The sequence below is a fragment of the Peromyscus californicus genome, unplaced genomic scaffold (genome assembly GCF_007827085.1).
Source record: "Peromyscus californicus insignis strain IS unplaced genomic scaffold, ASM782708v3 Scaffold_8__1_contigs__length_139910024, whole genome shotgun sequence".
NCBI lineage: Eukaryota > Metazoa > Chordata > Mammalia > Rodentia > Cricetidae > Peromyscus > Peromyscus californicus.
In genome coordinates, this window is record NW_026294606.1 from 34,864,547 (window position 1) to 34,887,583 (window position 23,037).

A 23,037-nucleotide genomic window follows, 5' to 3' on the forward strand; every position below is an offset into this window, starting at 1 on the left:
GGGAGGGGGATGAGGACCCGATGTTTCCCTGCTGACAAAGCTGTTTGTAATACAGTTAAAGCCTACAGGTGAACAGACACTAAGCTGTGTGTGATGCCTCTTGCTAGTGTGAGCTGCATATATACTTGAGTCCTGTGGAGTGAAAATTAAACATTTTTTTCATTCTATAAAAAAAGTAACCTGGCCCCTGTTTTATACCTTGGTAAATATGGATGTTTGCCAAGCTCTCTCACACATTTCATTGAGCTACAGTTGTAAAAGCTGATGGAGTGTGAAATGAAAATGTGTATCACATTTCTAAGCATCATTTGATGTCCTTTCTTCAACACAATTGTTAAACACCCCCTCCCATGAAAGTATATAGCAATGACTTAACATATGGGAAAAAGATAACTGATACATATCTGCCCGTGCAGTTCCTACACCATTTACCTCTGTATCTCTTAGTTCAAATGCATAGTAAAGACATCCTAATTAAAATAACGGAAGTATGGCTTTGCTTCAGGAATAGTGGCATGTGTGTCCTCCACCTCTGTATGATGGTGCTGAGCTCAAGTCCAACAAGAGCGGCACCTCTTCTGTGCTTGGCTAGTGCCTAGGAGGGGACCTATATATGGTATCTGACCCACAACAGAGAGACGTGGATTAGCATGTGTCAGAACCATGCCAGCTTTCTCCTTTTGTGTGCACACACTTTAGTAGTAGTATTATCATCATCATTATTATCTCTTTCTTTCTGCATGCATGTATGTGTGCGTGTGCGTGTGCGTGTGCGTGTGTGTGTGTGTGTGTGTGTGTGTGTGTGTGTGTGTGTGCGCGCCAGAGGGCAACTCTGGGGAGTTGGTTCTCTCCTACACTATGAGATCCAGGAATTGAACTCAGGTCCTCAGGGTTATACATCGAGTGCTTTCATCCACTGAGCTGTCTCACCATTATTTTATTTTCTTTTACTTTGAGACAGGGTCTTATGTGCACTAGACTAGCCTTGAACTCACTTTGTAGCTGAAGATGACTTTGAACTCCTAATACTTTTGCCTTTACCTCCCAAGTGCTAGGATTACAAGGCATGTACTGCTGTAACCAGTTTGAGGCTACCATCTTGTTAAAACTTGAGAAACAAAATCACTGATGTTTGTTTGGGGCTTGGGAGGTATTTTAGTTATTCTTTTCATTGTTTTGGGGTTTTGGTTTTTTTGTTTTGTTTTTTGTTTTTAATCTTATTTAGAAATTGGAGAGAATGGCCTGGAAGCAACAGTATTCTGGCATTGAAATTAAATGGCTAGAGATTCGACTGGATTATCTCAGCTTATTCTTTGAATATTTTTCAAGGAAGTTAGCTAACCTATAGTGTGCTTTAAGAGATTATTTTTTCTTTACTTGCCATCCTGGGGCTTGAACTCATGGCCTCATGCATGCTGGGAAAGCCCTCTATTACTGTGCTATATCTCCAGCCCTATGTGGTTGATTTTCAGTTGCTGTACTGGAAAGAATTTGACAACAAATGGCAGGAATATTTTACAGACCCTGCCTGGCTTAGCTCTCACATGTGCGTCTCTTGCAGGGCTCAAGCTCTAAACCTTCTTGTTAGTACTCCATGAACAACAGCCCATTCTACTGTTCTTGCACACCCTGTGCTTTCTGAAAGTCCAGCCCCACGTCAGTTCTAGGAGGCCCATTTGTCTCCTCTCCTCTCCCTTCTTCCAGCCTAGGAAATAGTGTTGCCACCAGCCCACCTTTGCACAGAACAGCTCATCGTGCCAGGTATGATGAGGTCATGTGGTTCCTAGCTTCCCTGGGGCTTATATAAATGCATAATTTTACATGCCTGAAATGACGAGTAAGGACTCCTCGGCAGGGGTGGGAGGTGGGGTTAGAGGAAATATCATGCAGTTCTTTCTTGCATCTTTGTTTGTGACTTCCTCTTTTACTCTCTCTATTTGCCCATCTTTAAACACATGACCAACACGCCAGAATCAAAAAGCTTTGCCGGTGAACCTGTTCTGTGATTCACTGTATTCTTTAACAGGAGAACCAAAGCAAGCAGGAAAGGAGCATGAGAGTTGCAGGCTTTTCAAGCAGGTGGTAAGCACATCTCAGGCATGTTGAGCTCTTTGACAGCAGGTAAAGGTTCTGGAATTGATTTAGGGAATCACCTAGCTCTGTGTGGTTGGAGTTTGGTCACAGGGACCTGGGTATGCACCTGGCTTTACCAGTGCACCCTGGGTCTAAAATGCTCAAAGTTCTGGGTCTGAATGTTGAATAGGAGGGAAATATCCACCTCACAGTGTTGATAAAGGAATAAATTCAGTTCTGCTGGTAAGTTTCCTTACCAAATACATATAGTTCTTTCTCTTCTCCCCAAATATAGTTGTATCAAAGAGCAGGGTGAAGAGACATCGGGAAAAATGTCTCTGTTTTGTTGTTGTTGTTGTTGCTTATTCTAGCCATGATAATGGGTTCTTGTCTTTGGCAGGGATGATGCCAAAGAGCCAATCCTATCAGAATTTGTAGCTATCTGAACTTCCTAGGTTTCTGCTTAGTCTTTTTTTTTTCTTTCATTCTAGAATGATCCCTTCCTACACACTTTGTAAAGAAATGTAAACAGACCTGGGATAGCATGGTGCCTGTTATCTCAGCACTGGGGAGGCAGCAGCACCAGGGTCAGGAGTTCAAGGGCATCCTTGGCTGCACAGCTAAGACCACAACTAAAAAGAGAAAAAGTGTAGGGAGAGAAACCCAAAGCATCTGAAGAAGGTTGCTGTGCTAGAATTATTTTCAATAATAAGTGTCTTTCCTTAATTGAGAATTTCAGGGTCATTCTGGTTAATTATTAATATACAGATGAGTGCCTGCATGAGTTTATGTGCATGTGAATGCAGGTGCCTGAGGAGGCCCAAAGAGAGCATTGGATCCCCTGGGATGGAGTTACAGGTAGTTGTAAAATGCCTAATGTGGGTGCTAGGACCCAAACTCAAGTCTTCTGAAAAAGCACTAAGTGCTCTTAACTGCTAAGCCATCTCTCAGATCATGTTTTACATGTTTAGCCCTGTGCTTTGGGCTTACTCCATTGCATGTCAGGCCCTGCTGACATCCTTCAGTGGAGCTGGTGACAGGGACAGCTGATTAGGGAAGCCTAGGCAATGGGGTAGGAGGCCTGACTATATGATCTGTAATTCACTTAATGACTTTCTTCTTATCACTGAGCTCCCCAAACCCTGGTGTCTCACATACAACATGGTAATGTAGAGTAGGCACTAAAGAACCATCTGTCTTTACTATTCAATGAACTAAACTATCTATTTTGACAGAAGTAGACTCAATACTACCATGTGGAAGAACTTGGAATTCCATAAATATAATAAAAATCAAGATTATTACTTTAGATAATGACTAGATTCCCCCAGAGCATGATGGAAAGAGGAACTATAGTAAACCAGAGTTGCTGTCTCTCAGAAATTACATTTTCATGGACAAGGACAGAGACAAACCTCTTTTTCTTCTTCTTTGAAGCACTGTGAATTGGACCCAGGCCTCCTCATATGATACGAGATTTCTACTATGTAATTCCCACCTTTATAAATTTTAGTTTGAGACAGGGTCTTGATCATTTGCTGAGTTCATCCTGTCCCTATTCCCCTGCTTCAGTTTCCCCAGAAACCGGGCTTATAGCTGTGTTGTACCATCGAGACAGTTAGAAATGTCGGTCCCCGCTCTGCCCAGCTTTATTAGAGGTGTGGAGGAGGAGGAGAGAAAAGCAGACACAATTAGTCTGACTATTTTTAGGGAAGACGGGAGTCAAATGCCACCCACAACTTAAGAAAGAAGTTGAGGAAGTGTGGTTGAGTTAGGAAGATGTTATGTTTAATTTAAGTGAAGGCATCTGAGCTCAGAGACTAATGTAAATCAAATGAATGACCTTCCCCATAGAACAGCTACACCAGGGGACTGTGCTCTTAAGGTGGAGGAAGGGATGGTGACATATATTCTAAGATGACAATTCTTCACTGTGGTCCCCATGCTCACAGTGCCAGCATTATCCCTGAGCTGTAGAAGAACACAGATTCCACACCTGCTCTCCCCAGCTTGCTAAGCCAGAAACTCTGGGAGTGATTCAGTGAAGTATTTTTAGGGATATGGAATTGTTTTGTCTAGTCCTGTTTTTGAGATCAGGCCACACTGTGTAGTCCATGCTGGTCTGGAATTCACTATGTAACCTAAACTGGCCCAAAACTCACAACACTCCTTTCTGTAGTACTAGGATTACATGTGTACTATCTTGGCAGATACATGATCTGTTTTTAAGTTTTTATTTCTTTCACAATTATATATATGTAAATATAAAACTTTGCTTATACTATACCCCCATTATCTTATCCTCTTCCTCCAAACCTCTTCTTCTTTCCCAAGAGTTCCCGTCCTACCACCATACAGTGACACATGGGATAGAGCACCCCTTTGCATTTAGTTAGGGTTACTTGCATGAACATGAGTGGGAATTATTTACTTGAACAAGTACAACTTATCAGTGACCACAAAGCTGAGAATATGACTCTACCTGCCCCCTATGCTCTTTAAAGGCAGGTGGGACCTCTTGAGCCTCTTCTCCGTAAACAATGAAATACCGATGGGCCAGTCTTGTACAGATAACCACTACCACTGTGAGTTCATCAGTGCAACATGCCATGCCCAAGAAATAGAGTCATAGCCTTCCCTGCCTTCTCTTCATTAATACTCTCTGAGCCTTGGAGGGGTGATAAAGATGTCCTACTTCGGGTTGAGCACTCAACAATCATTTATTCTCAGCACTTTGGCCAGTTATGAATCTCTGCATTAACTATCACCCATTGCAAACAAGCTTCTCTGACCAAAGCTGAGAAGAGCATTAATCTATGGATATAAATGTACATGTTTAGAGGGCAGTTGGACACCACATTCATTTAGCAAAACAACAGCTATGGGTCATCCCACATCCCATGATTACCCATCGTGAACAGTTGTCACCTTCTAGTAAATCTTCATCATCTGTGTTCTTACCTACCTTAATTCTTTGTAAGAGAATTCCATTTATCATTTATTCTAGAAATTTATCAGTAAATAACCCTAAAAGGGGAAGACCTTTTCAGGGTCTTACTTTTCTTTTGTCATCTTGGAACAGAGTCTAGTATAGCATAGGTGACAGTTGGCTGGGGCCTAGCATGAGCTCCAAGTCCTGGTTCCCCAGATTCCACTGCTGGAGTATCTAGAGTTTCAGTATGTGTGCCTTCAGCATCTCACTTTAGCTGGTGCTAGGAAATAAATTCAGAGCTTCTGGTATGCTAGGCCCTTGAACCCACTAAACTACATCTTCAGCACTAGAAAAAAAATCCTTTAAAAAACATAATCATATTCCATTATCAAATCTTTTAAAAAAAAATGACCCTTCCTTACCATTGGCTAAGTTTTTCCCAACTTCTGCTACAATCTCAAACCAACATTTAGGGAGTGATTATCATGAACCAAATGGTATGCTAAGTATCTTATATGCATTCATATTATCCTCATGATAGGCTACTGTCAGTAGACTAATAAATAACTACTCAGACATGAAATGAGAAGAGCCAAGTAGAGGAGCAGGAGCCACTTTTTACATCCAGGTCTTACCAACTTCAAGAACAACATAAAATCTGTGGGGCTGGAGAGATGACTCAGTGGTTAAAAGCACTGGCTGCTCTTTGAGAGAACCCATTCCAGAGGTTCAAGTCCCAGCACCGTGAAGCATATCACAGCCATCAGTAACTGCAGTACCAGGAGACCCGACACCCTCTCCTGTTCTCCATGGATACCAGGCACATACCTAGTGCATAGACATATGTGCAGGCAAAACACCATACAGATAAATATTTTTTTAATTTGAAGTTTGGCCAAGCCTGGTGGCACAGGCCTATAATCTCAGCTACCTAGGAGGTTGAGGCAAGAGGATCATAGTGTAAGGCCTGCCTGGGCTATGTAGTATGTTCAAGGCCAGCCTGGGAAACCTTCTAAGACCATATCTCAAAAAAAAAAATAAATAAATAAAAATAAGGCTGGGGGTATAACTCTGTGGTAGAGCACTTGCCTACCATGCAGGAGGCCCTGGTTTTAGTGTTCAGTGATGGTGGATGGGTGGATAGATGGCTGGGTACATGATATAAGAAAGGAAGGAGGAAGGGAGAATGAACATGAATAAATTTCCACTGTAACCATTTGCATAGTCACATTGTTCTGCAACCAGTTTCCAAGACTCTTCTTAATGTTATAAAACTAACTTTGTACTTACTAAGCATTAATTCCCCTTCCATCCCTCTGCCAATTAATCCCTGGCAACTGCTGATCTGTCCCCATGACTCTGACTACTGGAGGTGACTGATGAAAGTGGCATTGTACTGCCTTTGCTTTTTTGTGATTTGCATGATGTCCTCAGATTTCGTCCATATTGTGCCGTGTCAGCCCCACAAAGGCTGAGTAACATTTCATTGCATCATTACATGCTGAGTAATACTCCACTGCATTTCTTTAGCCCGGTCTCCTGAGCACACTGGAGTACTGCCACCAACTGCTCCCTGGGAATAAGGTGCACAAATGTGTACTTAAGTCCCTGCTCTAGATCACATGATATCACAGTTTCTGTTTTTGTTTTGTTTTGTTTTGTTTTGTTTTGAAGAGCAGTTTGCTGCTTTTTATGGCAGCTGTACCATCAGTGTGGTTCCAGTTCTCCCACAACCATGTCATCTCATGGTTTTGCTGTAGTCCATTCAGGTGTGCTAGACACATACTTTAAAGTCCAGCTCCATTCTCTTTACAGTGCAGGAATCTTATTTGATAACATTTGGTCAAGAATTCTTCTTCTTTTTTTTTTTAGAGCTGAGGACCGAACCCAGGGCCTTGTGCTTGCTAGGCAAGTGCTCTACCACTGAGCTAAATCCCCAACCCCAAGAATTCTTCTTTATATAGCAGACTAAGCTCACTGGATCCAAGAAGAGAAGGAAAGTAAGGCAGAAAATGATGCGGAAGTGACTAGTCACCTTTATGTACTCAGCCACAGCAGCCGCTGGGCCCTGCATGATGAGGGAAGCGGAGCTATTGGAGGCTTGTGGGATTCCTCTACACAAAGCACTCCATCTTACCAGTTCCCACATCACTACTTAAGAACTCAGAGCTGGGTCACCCTGATAGAAACATTTTTTCTCCTAAATTTTAAGCTAACAAATAGTTGGGTTTATTGCAAAGTTTTTTGGTTTTGTTTTTTGTTTTTTGGTTTTTTTTAAGTTCTTTCCTGGTGGTAGAATTGGCTTAAGAAGGAAGTGGCCACTTGTGAAAGATCAGGATGGCTTCTGGTCTGTCAGGTTTGGGTCAAATTATAGTGACAATTCCTACAGCTCACTTCCTTGAATCACAGTGTTTCTTGTATATTTATTGTGTCATTCAGGGAGGATTAACGTGGATAATGTAGACATGGACATAGTGAACATGTGAATGTAATAAGCATAGGACAGCAATTTCCTGGCTTCTATTTTTGACTGTAGACTTTTTTTAAAGTCCTTTGCTTACTTTGGCTTTTGTTACACAGTGCAGCAATTCACAGCACACAGTCAGGATTCTGATAACCTGGGTTTGAATCCTGTTCCATCCCTGACAAGCAGTATGAACTTGGAGAAATTCACCTGGCCAGGGCTCTGCTTATGAGACCCACAGGAGCACCTGTTTTACAGGATGTAACAGAAGAGGCTTAGCACAGTAAATATTGCCATATACTAGCAGCAGCAGCAGCATTATTTGTGGTTTACACTAAGGCATGATCTTACTGTAACTGACAATAGAAATTACACACTAGTCTATAATTTCTAATGCATCCATTAACCATTGACTTCTTACAAAATGGAAAAGGGAAGCAGGTCACCTTAAGAAACTATTATGAGAATGACATTAACACCAACCACAGATGGGCCTGTGAGATAGCTCAGTGAGTAAAGGCACCTGCTGCCAAACCTGACCACCTGAGTTAGATCCAGAGACCCACCTGAGGGATGGAGAGAACCAATATCTGCAAGTGTCCTTTCACCTCTACACACAGCACTATGTACGGTATGTGTGGCTCACTTGAGTCAGCTAGACAGCTCAGCTCCAATCCTATGGCCACTCTTGGTAAGAAAGAAGGCATTTTTAGGGTGGTATGCTTGCCTCATTACCTAACAAAGGGCCTACAAAACCATCAGATGCACTGAATTTTATGTACAAACTATCCTGTGTTTTCAGAGCTTTGACCCTTAGAAAAACACTGTTTAAAGGCTTTCCTTCCCGTCTAACATTCATTTCCAAAACCACTGAAGTGAAAGGGGCTATTAGTTCAGGGCCAGATTTGAAAGCACATGAAAACTCCGTTCATGAGGTTAAGAAATGGCTTAATAATTAAGTTGAAAGTGGATCTAATTTCAAACAGATCAGCTAACCGTGTTAGGAGCAAATGAGGGTGTGTTCCTTCCTATTCTCCTTCCACCCCCTAGATGTTGGCTGCAATCCCAAGACGTTTTTCCAGTTCGTTTTCTTTTTTCACTTTAAACCATGCAATACTGAATTCTTTATTGCCCGAGTGTTAAATTGGTGTCACAGACAATTAGGACCACAGTACATGTAATATCGTGTGCATTGCTGTCTTCCATATTGCATCTCATTGGTTTCTTGTACAGACCAGTTAGGACACATTTGAATGGCACAGGCTGGATGCGTAGCTGTTATCCACATTTCCTTCTGAGCTGTGTTTAGTTGGACACTGATGAACTAGTATGGATTATGTCAGTTGAAACTGTGTTGAATATGTTTACGATATCTTTCGTATACCAATTTGAGTACCATTCAAAGCATCATCAGCCGAGCTGATGCTGAACAATTAGCTTTCATTTCACTTGCACCCCTAATTGTGCAATCAGCAATGATAATTTTCCTCCTGCTGAGGGTTGGAGCTGGGCAGAGAAAGGAGAGTTGCATGCGTCAAGGGACCAATTGTGCCTTGATAATGATAATAGCAGCTACTATTTAGTGAGCCTCTACTATGTGCCTAGCATTGAGGCTTGCAATGCCTTTGGTTGGTATAGAAGCCTGGGGGAGGGCATCTGAATACCATGAAAAGTGTTCTCAGCATTTCTGTGCACAATGACAAAGAGGCACCTATGGTAAAGTTAAATGCACATGTACACATACACCACACACACACACACACACACACACACACACACACACACACACACACACATCCTATATCCTTTGCTCCACTGGAATAGGGGAGAAAGAGTAGTGAAGTTGAGTTAAAGCAGTGCCAGATGCCCAGAGATAGGGAGGCTGAGTTCAAGAGCAAAGAATCAGGCACCTGAGCCTGAATTACTCATACATGCAACATGCGGATGCCTCCTGACTGCTTTTGTTTCCATCTTCATTGAATGTGTTATCTGAGCACTGGACTCGATATTAGAGATATAGGCAATGAAAGTGCCCTGGACCAATAACTGATAGAAGCAGATGCAGAGATCCACAGCCAAGCACCAGGCCGAGCTCCAGGAGTCCAGTCGAAAAGAGGGAAGAGGGATTCTATGAGCAAGGGAGGTCAAGATCATGATGGGGAAACCTGCAGAGACAGCTGAACCTGTGGGTCTGACATCACTAATAGAAATGGATTGGAGGAAAAATTCTGTCATCAGCTCTGAAGTGCCAACTCTGCTCAGCACAGTGTTAAGCACTTCTTGGGACACAGAGGTGTGAGGTGTGGACTTGCCTTTGGGGGGTGTTAGGAAGAGAAATGCATGTCTCAAGATTCACATCTCCCAAAAATTCTTCTGTGGAAACAGCCATCACCATGAGAGGAGTGCAGGTTTGGGAGACAGGTTATGGTGGCAGAGGCCGCGTCACAGCAAGCTTGAATCTTCTAGAATCCCAGGTGTTACATGAACTTGCAAGCAGCTCTGCCAGTGTCTTTATCTATCTATTGTTCAGATGGTCCCCAGTCTGTGGCATTTTTATTGTAGCAATTAAAACAGTGAGTATGTGTCAATCAAATGGGGAACATGTCCAATGCCAAGTTAGCCAGCATCGAAATAACACGGTGGGAAGTCTTTGAGGAGGTATCAGGCCCAGAGCTCTTTGCAGGAAGCAGGGCACAGCTGAAGCTTCAAAGCAAGAAGTTTGAAAGGCAGACATTGGGTTGTTTGTAGAATCACTGAAGCTAGAAGCAGAGTCTGCAGTTTTCTAGAAGCACGTTGGAGCTATTGGTGAGAGCCGTGGCCTTTGCTCTGCCTCCCCATTCCCTGTCTGCTTCCCATCTTCCTCATGTGAGTACTACCTCTAATTATGGAACCTGAGTCTTGGGTTTGCCCCTGGGGACACCGACACTTGAGGAAGGTTTAGGGGGGACTGAATGCCAAGGTCGAACTGACAGTGGAAACTATCAGTGTGGAGAGAAGGTTCATCTTCCACTTCGGTGCTTTCACAGATGTGTGATTAGGACTGGATTTTGAAGGTGAGAAGGACTTGGGTAGGTGAAGAATGAAATTCTCTGTGTGAAAGGATCATAAATGGACTCAGAATTCACAGGGCTCTGTCTGTCTTTCACACTCAAAGCAATTGTAGGCAGTGGGAAGTCAGAGGGAAATAATGTTCAGTATGAAGACTGGGAACTCTGGGTTTTGGAAGCTAAACATTTACACTAAACCTGTTAGCCAGCGTGTCTTTCCCCAGAATCGGTTACACTGTGCCACAGCACAGGTTAACTCTGACATCTCAGTCCTCCTGCACTACAGCAGCCGCATCCTGCCCATCTAAGTGAGTCCTGTGGAGTCAGATTGACTGCTCCATACAGTCACTTGGTGACTAAGTCCTCAGGCCAAGGCCACAGACACGCTAGGAAGAAATGCTGGAGACCTTTGTGAAGGTAGGCTCTGAGAGCAAGGATACCCAAGCCTGGTGCATTCATTCCATCTCCAGACCATAGTACCATAGCCACCTCCAGTTAGTCCTCAGCCCGCATTTACCCAATGAGCTTGGCTTTCAATGATCTGCAGGGTGGAATTGATGAATTCTCTAAGCAGGGATGTTGGGAGTAGACAATACACTTCTGTATATCACTCAAGATGTTAATGTGTTCTTTGAGCAGGAACTCTCAGGCAAGCTTCTCAGTCTGCTCCTTGAAGTCCTTTGACATAATAAGCAGATTGCAAAAGCTCTTTGGAAACCGATAATGGTCTTGTAAAGTTAAGTTTCTTTCATGGAACTCTAAGAATTGGGTACCTCGGAGCAGGGTCTTACTTTCCACCATGAATTCTGGCTTCTCTCCCCTTCTTTCTACTAGTGAAAAACACAGCCTGTGTCTCCTGTCACACTCAGCATCGGCTTTTCATTGTGCATAAAATAATACAGCACTTTTTAAAATAAATCAAATTGAGGATGTTTGAAGAAATAGACTGTTTGCTTTCTAACATGGTTTGCAGTGTTTTAGGTTTGCAATGAAGAGCTTTAGGGAAACACATTTTCTCTTTTCCCTCTGTCTCCCAAATGCAATTTTGTAAAACTACCAAGAAACATAAATATTCAGGCCATACATCAGGTCGGTTATCTGATAGGAAGCCAACCTGCAAAACAGGGATACAGTACCTTTCAGATTTGCCACCTCTTGGGAAAGAAATCCAAAGAACACCAGCAGCAAAGAACTATTGTAGACCTTATCAAGAGGAGCGCTTTCCTCCCACAGGCCCCTGGCTCATCAGGCTTCCTTCTTGCAAGCATTCATTTAAAAAGAATAAAGCAGCCCTTGTGCCCATAAGCCTGGGGCCAGCAGTGACTTTGGCATTGTGGTCTCCCCTTTTCAGATAGTGCCATCATCCTCTGGGCATTTGCCCTCTCTAGATAGTTTGCTACAAATTAGGAATGATAAAGCCTGATTCAGAGTTTCTAACAAAAGATTGAGATAAGGTATGGAGAATATTGGATCCTAGTAAGCAGTCCACGAATATAGTGTGGAATTGAAGGTTTGTTTGGGGACTGGTCAAGATGTTAATATCTCATCCATGGCTCAAAGAGTTTCCCATAATAGCATGTGTTCAGTGAGAATAGAATGTGGTCATCAGCTATTTAGCCAGATGGATAAGCAGAAATAGCATTTGTAAAGGATAGTTACCTAGAGGAAATATCTTGGTGGCATTCTTACATCCCCCACCTTTCCTGTGACTTGGAGTGACTTTTTCTCCTGTTGCTCTTCACCCAAGGCCACTTGCTCTGAACAGCCCGAAAGCATCTGTGGTGTAGTGTTATGCACGAGTCTTTCTCAAGCATTCTTATGAGAAGCAGCTTTCCACGCCCTGTGCAGTTGTCCTACAGTATCACAGTCTGCCTGACCATCTCCCTGTCACTATCCTGTCTAAGGCAGATTGTGACCTCCTTGTCAGACCCATCCATAGATCCACAGGACCCTAAAATTCCATTCTTTTTTCTATACCCCAAAGAATTGAAAGTAGACACTCAGATTCCACTATTCATCCTGGGATTATTCACAAGAAGAAGCAGGCCACCCACCTCCCAATCCACAGATGTATGAACAAACAAAATGTGGTCTGTGGCACCATAGAATTTCATTCAACCATGAAAATAAATGAATTTCTCACATATGTGACAACATAGGTAAACCTTGAGTTTGAAGTGAAATAAGAGACCAAAATGTGACAAATTCTGTATGAGTTCACTTACTCAAAGGGTGGAATAAGCAAGGTTAGGATCATCAAGTGTTCCTTCCGGTGACTGTGGACAGCTACAGTTGTGATAGTGCTTCTTTGTGTAATGATGAGCTATTAGAAATAGTAATATCTGCACAACTAAGTAAACCTAGTAAATGTAATGAATGCCATGGAACACTGCATTTCAAATGGCTAAAATTGTCAAGTTTATTTTACATATATTTAACAATAAAAGGAATTAAAATAGAAACAAAAACAACCTTAGGGCTTCAGAATGAAAGCCAGCATCCAACAGCATCCCCCTTGGTCTGAGGTCTTGACTTTTCTCTCCTCATGAACACTGGTCCAGCCACAGTGCCTGCCTGCCGCTCCTTGGCATGAAAGCACCAGGAGTGCCCTTTTAGGAGAGCGCATGCACCTACCAGTCCCTCTCCGGTAGTGTGTTTCTCATTAGAGGTCAAAAGAAGTGTCTGTCATCTGACATCATCCAGGTCTCTGCTGAAGCATTGCCTCCTCAGTGAGATCAGCCTAGGTTACAGTTTATATGACTGCCCACCACCACCATCACAGTGGGGAGGCTCTTTTTCTCCATAACGGATTTCACCATCGGACATCTCAAATTATTTGTCAGTTTCCAGTCCCTAAAGTGGAAGTTCCATTAGTTCTACGACTTCATTCACATCTGTCTTCTTGATAACTAGATGCATGGATTACATGCTGTTAAATGTAGGTGTTCAGGAGATACACACATAGCCCTTATTCAGAACACTGCTGGACCAAATACATGGACATCATCTGTCAACGTTCTCCCACTGCCACTGCAAGTGCCCCTCCCAGGCAACCTCAAAACCTCAGTAAGGCCCAGCTGATCTCTGCAGGGCCCGCACATGTGTCTGTCAAATGTAGGGTAGTGAAGTGCAGCTCTTCAAACCTTAGTGGGACTCTGGTGACGTGTCACGTGGTCAACAGTCACACTGCAAGTGATGCCCCAGAAGGCAGATATACAGAAAATGAAGAGTAAGAACCGTCATATATTCAGTCTATCTAAGCTGTGAAATCTTGGTGCTTGTGATCAGCACATCTCCGTATTCTCTTTCTACATCCCCATAAGAAAACACTTTCTGTTCCAGCCTTAGATGTAATCCTTCTGGCTCTGAAATGCCTTATTTTCAGTTATCTATAGGACTGGAAGGGTTGGACCTCAAAAGCAATCTGAATGCTAAAAGAAGGAGCCTTCTCACTGTGTTTTGGATAGGAAATGTTAAGTGTGCATTGTTTTAAGCCAGTTAGCATTACAAAACTAACACAGGGCTAGTCCCTACTCCAGAGCAGTGGTCCTCAACCTTCCTGATGCTGCAACCCTTTAATACAGTTCCTCATGTTGTGGTGACCCCCAACCATAACATTATTTCCTTGTAATTTTGCTACTGTTACAAATCATAATATAAATATCTGTGTTTTCTGATGGTCTTAGGTGACCCCAAAGGGGTTCCAACCCACAGGTTGAGAACCACCACTCTAGAGAGTCCACATAAAATTCGAGGTGTGAATGGGCACCAAAAGATGTTTATTTCTCCATTTTCTACATTGGCCAGCCACTTTTGAACTGTATTCTCACTGTTGGGTTCTATGGCAGGCAGGATAACAGCTCTAAAGGTACTCAGTTACCATGGACCCCCACCTGTGTGACCTTCAGAGGTGAAAAATGAGTAAAATCTCTTTGTCTTTTTTGGCGAGTTTTCAGCTGAAAGGAGAGAACCTCAATTGAGGCTGCATAGGCTCCAACTATAAGGCATTTTCTTAACTAGTAATTGATGGGGGATGGTCCAGCCCATGGTGGGTGGCACCATCCCTGGGCTGGTGGTCCTGTGTTCTATAAGAAAGCAAGCTGAGCAAGCCAGGGGAAGCAAGCCAGTAAGCAGTGCCCCGCTATGGCCTCTGCATCAGCTCCTGCCTCCAGGTTCCTGCCTTGTGTGAGTTCCTGTCCTGACTTTCTTTGATGATGAACAACAATATGGAAGTGTAAGCCAAATAAACCCTTCCTCCCCAGCTTGCTTTTTGGTCATAGTGTTTCATCTGAGCAATAGAAACTCTAACTAAGGCATGATCCTAACCCCTCAAATTTGTGACTAAATTAGGTTCCATGGCAGGCACTAATTAAAAGTTCCTGCTGGAGTCAAATTTGCTGATCATCTGGCTTTAAAATGAGTTTTTCAAATGGGCCTACTATAATCACAAGGGTTTTTAAAAGTAAGTGACAAGCAGGAGAATATGGGGTCAGGGAGATGGGGACCCTGACTTAGAAGCTGGATGCAGGCCATGAGTTTAGGGATGAAAACTGGAAGGGGTAGGGAAATGGTTTTCCTCTAGACTTTCCAGAAAGAAGCAGACAGCTCAAGAGATTTTAGTCCAGAAATGCCTATTTGTGGTATGTGACCGCCATGTTTTTTGTTGTTGTTGTTGTTTTGTTTTTTTAACTGGGAGTTAGACATGGAGCAATTTAGGAGCTGAGGAGGCAAAAGAAAAGTGTTGAAGAGGCAGTTAAGTTACTGGTGCTGAGGGAAAGAAAGGTGTTAAGGGGAATGGAGAGTTGATATTCTCAGATCTGGCTCTGCTTGCCTTGGGCACCAACCCCTGGGGCCATGTCTCCCTTTGACCACCCTAATCTCAAGTCCACACCCTGCTAGAGTTTGTAACTAACCTCATGTGAGTCACGGGGAAGTGAGATTGGCACTTAGCTGCTTTGCTTCCTCTGGTGTGCATAATCCACAGAAGTGGAGTTGTTGCATGGTCCTGTGCTGACCACTTCCTCTTGACTAGACATCCCCTCAGTGCTTCCTCACACGCCCGTGTGAATGTAGAGCAGCTGTGTTGGTGTGTCCTGGCCCCGCTGCTGTCTCACCCACACTTACTTTGCTTAGACTTGCACTTGAAAAGTTACTTTGTTCTGCGTATATTAGTGTTTCGCCTGCATGTATGTCTGCATCACACTCCTGCAGAGGCCACAGTGGTGTCAAATCCCCTGGGAGTGGAGTTAAAGATGGTTGTGAGCCACCATGTGGGTGCTATGGATTGTGTCTGGGTCCTCCAGAAGGGCAGCTAGTGCTCTTAACTGCTGAGCCATCTCTCCAGCACCTAGGCTTACACTTTTTGCCAACCTGAGTATGTTAAATAGTACCTCATTGAGTCTCTAGTTCATAATCCTGAATTACAAAAGAGGTGGATTTAAACTGATTCGTTTATTTATTTATATTTCTTCCTCCCATTTGGTTCTATTAAATCCATACTTTAAATTTTTTAATACTTTTAATTGAGACATTTGTCCATCTTTTCTCCATGTATCTGTGTTGTTTTCTAGACCTCTGCTTGACATCTTTTATATTCATTTTCTATTGCAATATAACAAAGTAACTCATAACTTAGCAGCTTTCTGTCATAATCTTTCCCTCGAGGTTTCAATGAGTCAAAAATCTAGTGCAGCTCAGTGAGGTGCCTCTCATTACCAGTGGCTGCAGCCAAGACTGCAATCCCATCTGAGGGATTGCCTGGCTGCAGTGTGCATCAAAACCTCATGATGTGACGAGGCCAGTTTACTGTGGGCAGCAGAGAACATAAGAAGGATGGAAAGTGAATTTCATATGTGACACCCATCATGTTTGTCGTGTATGATTAAAAGTGGGTTAGTAAGTTCAGCCAACAAGAAAGTATAACCCAGGGCTGTGAATAGTAGGAGGCAAGGATCCCTAGGGACCATCTTCAGGGCTGCTACCACCCTCAAGAAGTGAGGGAAATAGTGAAATACTTTCATATTAAACTTATCCCAGTCATTTTAAGTGACTTTTGGTAGAACCAGTATTTTTTTACCTCATAAAATTACATTCAAAGTAAAAAGAGGGCTTGTTTATGAAAGGATTTTTGGGAAAAATGTATAATGAAACTTTGAAAGTGAGAGGAAACATAGGCAGAAGTGTGAATTTCTGGTTGATCATTGTATAATTACAGCAAGTTTATACCATGGCACTGATCTTAACTAGTTTTCTAGCACTTTCCAGGATGAATGACTATCATCATCATGAGCCGTCAGAGACACTTTTATGCATTAGTTCATCTTTTGTGGCACTCCTTGAGAAACCTAACACCTGCTCCCTCCTTTTGCCACTTTCTGCAGCTCATGGAGCCAAGTGATGCTAAACCACAGTTCTAGTATCATTGAAACAACGCCTAGAGCCTATAGGAGGGTCAAACGACAGTGACACTTCCATCACACATGACTTCTTTCTCATTTCAAATATAAATGGAGCATGGTTACCCATTTGCAAAGAAGCTCTCGGTAGTAATTATTTTAGTTTGATTGGTTACCTCAAGGTTCATTGGAAGACTGTGAGTGTTGTATTTCCCAGCATGCTCCCACTCCTGTGTACATTTCTTTGCAGGGAAGATGGCTCTGGTGGTGGTTGGAGAGAATATTGACAGGACTTCATCAGTGATGCGTCCTGGCCCTGCAGTACAAGATAGGTACCCAGGGCATGCTACCAAGGAGAGGGCTGCACTAACTGATGGATACTGAGATTTCTACCTGTTCCTTAATAATATATGCCCACATTTTATATAGATATAAATATTCTTTCCATGAGAAATGCAATTTACCTATTGTATTTCTTACTAGATGATTAGATTCAAATTTCCTGTCTCCCACCCTGCCTGTGGATCTTAACTTGTGTTAATGCTATTCCAATTTAGAATAAATGGCCTCGGATTTCTGCTACTATCCTAGACACTGATCATAGACTTTAGATCAAAGTGTGGCCCTCATCCCTTCTTTATGTGAAGGCCTGCCTGTGTGTCAAGGATGAACGAGCAATTTGCATTAATGATGCTTACAGCAAGAAGTGAGTCTTGAAGTTTATATTTGAGGAATTAAAATGTAGTTATGATAGAGATCACTTTCTGACACGAAAATAATTTTATATTCAAAGCAAAAACTCAGCTCTCCATATTCTCTCCTGGATTCTGCCTTGCATTGGGCATGTGCGTGGGCTCAACAGGCCCTTAGGAGACAGGCTGATAGAAAGTCTTACTCATCTTGAGACAGGAGCTACCAAGCATCATATATCCTCCATCCTTCTTAGTTTGCACTTCAAGCTGTTAACTGTGCTTCTGAGTGAGGCATGAGAAAAATTTACACATAAGAAATGTCTTCAATCCTTTAAAAGAAGTTCAGAGCTTGGAAGTTTTTTTTCATGTCTCTTGAGTCAGATGAAATGCAGACTCCCCAGGAGTCCTAATGAGGTGACAGGCAGATGCTGGGCTTGGGTTTGTTTCATGGGCACAGGTCACGTCCGAGGGGTGGGCATCCTGAAAGAGAGGAGTCACCGAAGCCATGCAGGGACACATCAGATCTATTCCTTTGGTGGATGTCAAGGCAAAATTATTCAGAATAGAATCTGAAATTTCTTTGATCATGCCGTCAATAGCTTAATAATTCATGCTCAATCTTATTAGTAAAATAAACACAAGCCTTTGCTATCACCAAAATAAGATTTAAAAAATCTAGGATACTAAGATTAGTGTGAGATTTTTGTGTTATGTTTGTGTTTAAAACTATTCCTTTGCAATTTTAATGATCTGATAGCAATTAAGCATTTGGGGGGCAGAGGAAAAAATTTCATCTCAATAGTGTCTGATCTTGAATTACTCATACCTAAAAGTGATACAGGGAAGTTGATGGTGTATTCTCATTGTGTGACTGTGTGACAGATTTTCGAATGAAAAAGCCCAATTAATTCTTAACTTCAATCAGTTGGTCATGTATATTCTACTGTGCCTATTAAGCTGACAGGCTCTGCATGTAACATCTTAAACATAGACATCAAGAACTAGAAGCATTCTTGGCTTGGAGATAATCAAGGATTCCTATGACAGTAGCATTGTCATGATTCCATGTTAGGAGAATCAAAGACTCCTATGATAGTAGCATGCTCCCAGTTTAGGCGACGTCTAGAAGAATAATTGAGATAGTTTGGTACCCTTGGTCACTGTTCTGTTTCCTCTTAGTGGCATGAATCATGGGGAATGACATTGTCTGTCAGTCCAAGGGAAGGAGCTGGCACTGGAATGTAATTGCAGGACCCTGGCAACACCTGCAGGTGTCAGGGACAGAAGAAGTCATTTAGAAGCTGTGCAAGCTGGAAGGCAGGTGTTGACTCTCTTACAGGACTGTCTTTCATTTGAGCAGAACCAGACCAATTGTTCCTCATTAAAATGCATCTTGCAGCGTATTCTAATATGAGCATGTTGATTGTGTATGTATGCATGCACATGTACATGTGTCACACACACACTGGGAAAACCCAGCTACACTTCTTGTACAAATACAGTCTCAGTGTAGCTTATAACTGTAAGGCATACAGCAAGAAACGCTGTGCCTAACCTAGGCTGGCTTTCCTAGAATGATCTTCTGCAGAAAAACAGGCAATGATACTCTTGCCTCACAGGGTACAGCATCAGGGAGGGTGCATAAAGCCTTTTCCTAGAAACCTGGGTTTATAACAGTCAGTTTGATAATCAGGAGGTACCTGATATCACTTTCTTATTTACAGTTGACTATAAACACATCTCTGATGTGTGCTGTGCATAGTAAGCTTAAAGCCTAGCTTCTCTTCCCTATTTATCACATGGAGTTAAGATGACTTAACAGAGTTAAGTTCTACCTAGTCTTTCATTGGGTAGTTTGGAGAACAAAAAAATGTGTAAAGTATGAGAGGCCTAGAACATGGCAAGCTTCCAAAAATACTGCTGCTACTGTTTCCTTCTGGTTCTGCAGCCCAGTCCGTGTTACAGCTCATCATCAAAGCTCTTGGTAAGGAGGCAGGACTTCAGGGAATGTCACCAAATGACCCAACCTCCTTCCTTTGGAGACCAAACCCACATAGTCCCCAAGGAAAGGGTTTTTGTGACTGCTGGCACCGTGAATACAGATCCTAGAAGAGCAAGTAGAATGCAGTATCTGTTTAGCAATCAGCAGCTGACTGCCCCAGGAACCCTTCCCTTGGGGTCCTGCCTCTAGTGGCTGCAAGTTCCATGAGTAAGACAATCTGTCCAGGAGGCCTCACGTAAGAAGAGTTGGGTTTATGTTAGCTGGAAGGCAAAGGCTTAGCCAAGGCTAGGTCCTAAAGGTCTCCTGATTTCCTCACCCAGCAGGCCTCATTGTCAGCCCATCACACAGCTGCCTGCAGCCACTCTGGCGTGTATGAGTACTGCGGTTCTGGTGACTGTATTCTCCTGTGCTGAGAAGTTGGTTCAGCTCTACCAGAGCCGAGCACATATACTAGAGGAGAAGAGCCTGAAGGATTGTGCAGTGGTGGCCACAGTAGGCCCACATCTCAGTCCCTGGAGCTTATACATGTGATGCCTATCATAGAAAAACGGACTTTGCAGAATGGCTAAGGAAGGCTCTTGAGATGAGAAGATTACTCTGAATGATCCCAGAATGATTCTCATGATGGAAGTCACCATCTCCAGGCTACCAGCTTTGAAATAGGGAAAAGGGCCACAGGCCAGGGGCTGCAAGCTCCCTCTGAACCACCCAGAAAGGGCAAGGATTGTATTCTCTCCCGGTGCCTGTGCAAGGAATTCATCCCTACCTACAGCAAAATCTGAGAAAACATGAACTCTAGAAGTCTAAGAATAGGTTTGTATTGTTTAATATTCTAGATTTAGGGTAATTTGTTAAAGTCATTTTAGAAAACTGATCCACAACATGTATAAATTACTTCTCATGGCTGTGACAAAATATCTGACCTAATCAACTTAAGGAAGGTGGCCTTGGCTCATGGTTTGGAAGGTGAATAAGATCTGTCATGGCGGGAAAGGCAGGCATGGTAGCAAGGATGTGAAGCTGCTAGTCAATTGTATCTGTTGTCAGGAAGCAGAGGGATGCATGCTGGTTCTTAGCTAGCTTTCTCCTTTTTCCTCATTTTATTCAGCCCAGGCCCGCAGCCCATGGGATAGCACCTCCCTTATTGAAGGTGGAAATACCCTCACAGATATGCCCCAAGCTGTGTCTCCCAAGTAATTCTAGATCTAGTTGAAAATGGAGATTAACCTTCACACCATGCCATTTCCTCACCAGTGAACTTGTCCCCTGTACCTCATGCTCTAATAAAAAATACAGCAGGCATATGTCATTTTCTATGGAAAGAGTGTTTATATAAAGTGTGAACGTGTGACCCTAAGGAACAGGTAGAAATCTCAGTATCCATTCAGCTAGCACTGCCTCCTCCTTGATACCAGACCCTGAGCATCTACTGGAAAATGAAGGGGTCTGCTCAGGAGTGCCCATGGGGTTGGGCAGGAGTAAACAGACTTACTCATTAAGTTGATATGCACTGTGCTAGAGACAGAGTGTAAGACATGCAGACGAGTGATAGTTGATGGGTTTTCTTAAGCCAAGTCATGTCTTGACTTCAAGCCTGAGAAAATAATAACAAGAAAAGACAAGGGGTGGGGATGGCCTTAGTTAAGAGCTTTTCCCTGAGGCTCACTCCACAAGTCTTCTTGCCTACCAGGGAGCCTTACTGCTCATCCCTGAGTGTGAATGCTGACTGTACTGTGAGTGTAGCTTCCTTCTCATGGGTTAATGTCTGTAGGGACGTTGTTATCTTGGTGCTGCTGCTAAGTGCCGTTAGCGTCTTCACTTTTACGTGCCACATTCCTGTGTACAACAGCACCAGCAACCTTTTTCATGTGCCCAGAGCCCAGGCAGAGTCCCTGGCATATCTTCTAACTTTTAGCACCATTTTAAGGCAGAGGTTAATATTCTTATAGAAGTAGTAATTAGGCTTAGATCACATGGCTAGCTGAACTTAGACTCAGAATTCAAAACCTGCTCTCATTCCTCATACTGCATGCTTTCTGCTGCTATTTATGATGAACCAAAATACCATGAGCGGATTAATCATATTTGGAAAGCAAATAAAATGGTGACTTCGTAATTTTACAAGAACTTTTGAGGTCGTTTGCATAGCCCATTAGAACCTCAGAGTTCCATGGAATGCATCGAGATCAGTTGAGTTTTAAATGCTCGGAATACTTTCTGCCTGGCTCACTTAGTTCTCATAACAGCCCAATGATGCACAAATACTAATGCTCTAAGCATCACTACTTTGTAAGTGAGGAAGTGCACAATGAGAGGAGATCATGTCTGAGAACCACAGGAGGAACTGGGAGTGAAGCCCAGGATCAGCACTCATGGCTCCTAGAACCGTGGTTCCAAGATCATGCTCAAGGTAAAGACCCTGCTTTCTATCCCTTACCAAAGCATGCATCCTTCATGGAGACAGAAGCAATCAGAGCCAGCCCATGCTGCCATCCACTGTTTTACCTGTCACTGCCTGAGTTCTCATCGTTGGGCTTCTGGACTTAAAAGCTTATTGATGTTTGGTTGATTGGGGGGGGTGCATATTTGCTTCTGTTTTAGCAGATGTATTGCTTTGATGGGATTTGATAAGCTATACTCTGGAAAATTAAAGTATGTAAATCTTACTTGTAACCCCAGCACTGAAAAGCTGAAGGAGAATCTTGACTTCTAGAGAATCTTGGGCTACTTGGCAAGACCCTATGTCAAGATACCATGAATAGCCAGCAAGAAGACAGGCTTATAAATTGATCAAGGGAGCAGTGAGATTTCCAAGGAGGGAGAAGCACTCTAATCAAAGTTAACAGGACACATAGTAGGAACTCTCAGTGTATCCTTTAGTCTGTGAAAATCAAGTGAAGTGTTTTGACTGAACAAATATCAGCCCCTGCCTTGTTTCACATTTGTCTTAGGAAAGGTATTTCTGAGAATTCAAATTCTTAAAAATTATAAATATCAGAATTGTTTTAATAAACAACAAAATTTCTTGAATTGGATACATGAAAGAGACATTTGAATTTTAGGAATAAATATCTTTATAATAGTTAAAAGGTTTAGGGACCTCCCCCCTCCCTGGTACGCAATAGGATGGCAAGGGTAAGAGAAATATGCCCTCCACCTACACCCTTTGCCACCTTGGACAAGTGGGAGAGCCAACCTGGGGGGCATGAGAATGGAAGAGCTGGTCCTGCCCCTCACCAAGTGCAGCAGTCCAGAGAGCCGGCCCTGCACCTTGCCTGGGCAAAACCGTGGAGCTGGTCCTGGTGGTGTGAGTGAGGGTGAGCTGGACCCGAGGGCATGAGAGCAGGAGAACCGGCCCCGCTCCTTGCGGTCTGCTGCACTGGGTGAGCTAGCCAGGGCGGTGCTGGAGAGCTCACCTGGGTGGTGATGATG

At 43.1% G+C, this 23,037-nt stretch overlaps 1 protein-coding gene across 1 annotated transcript in view; it reads left to right on the forward strand.

The window, feature by feature from the left end:
* Cdkal1 (CDK5 regulatory subunit associated protein 1 like 1) overlaps positions 1-23,037 on the forward strand; it is a 570,376-nt gene that overhangs the window by 538,962 nt on the left and 8,377 nt on the right.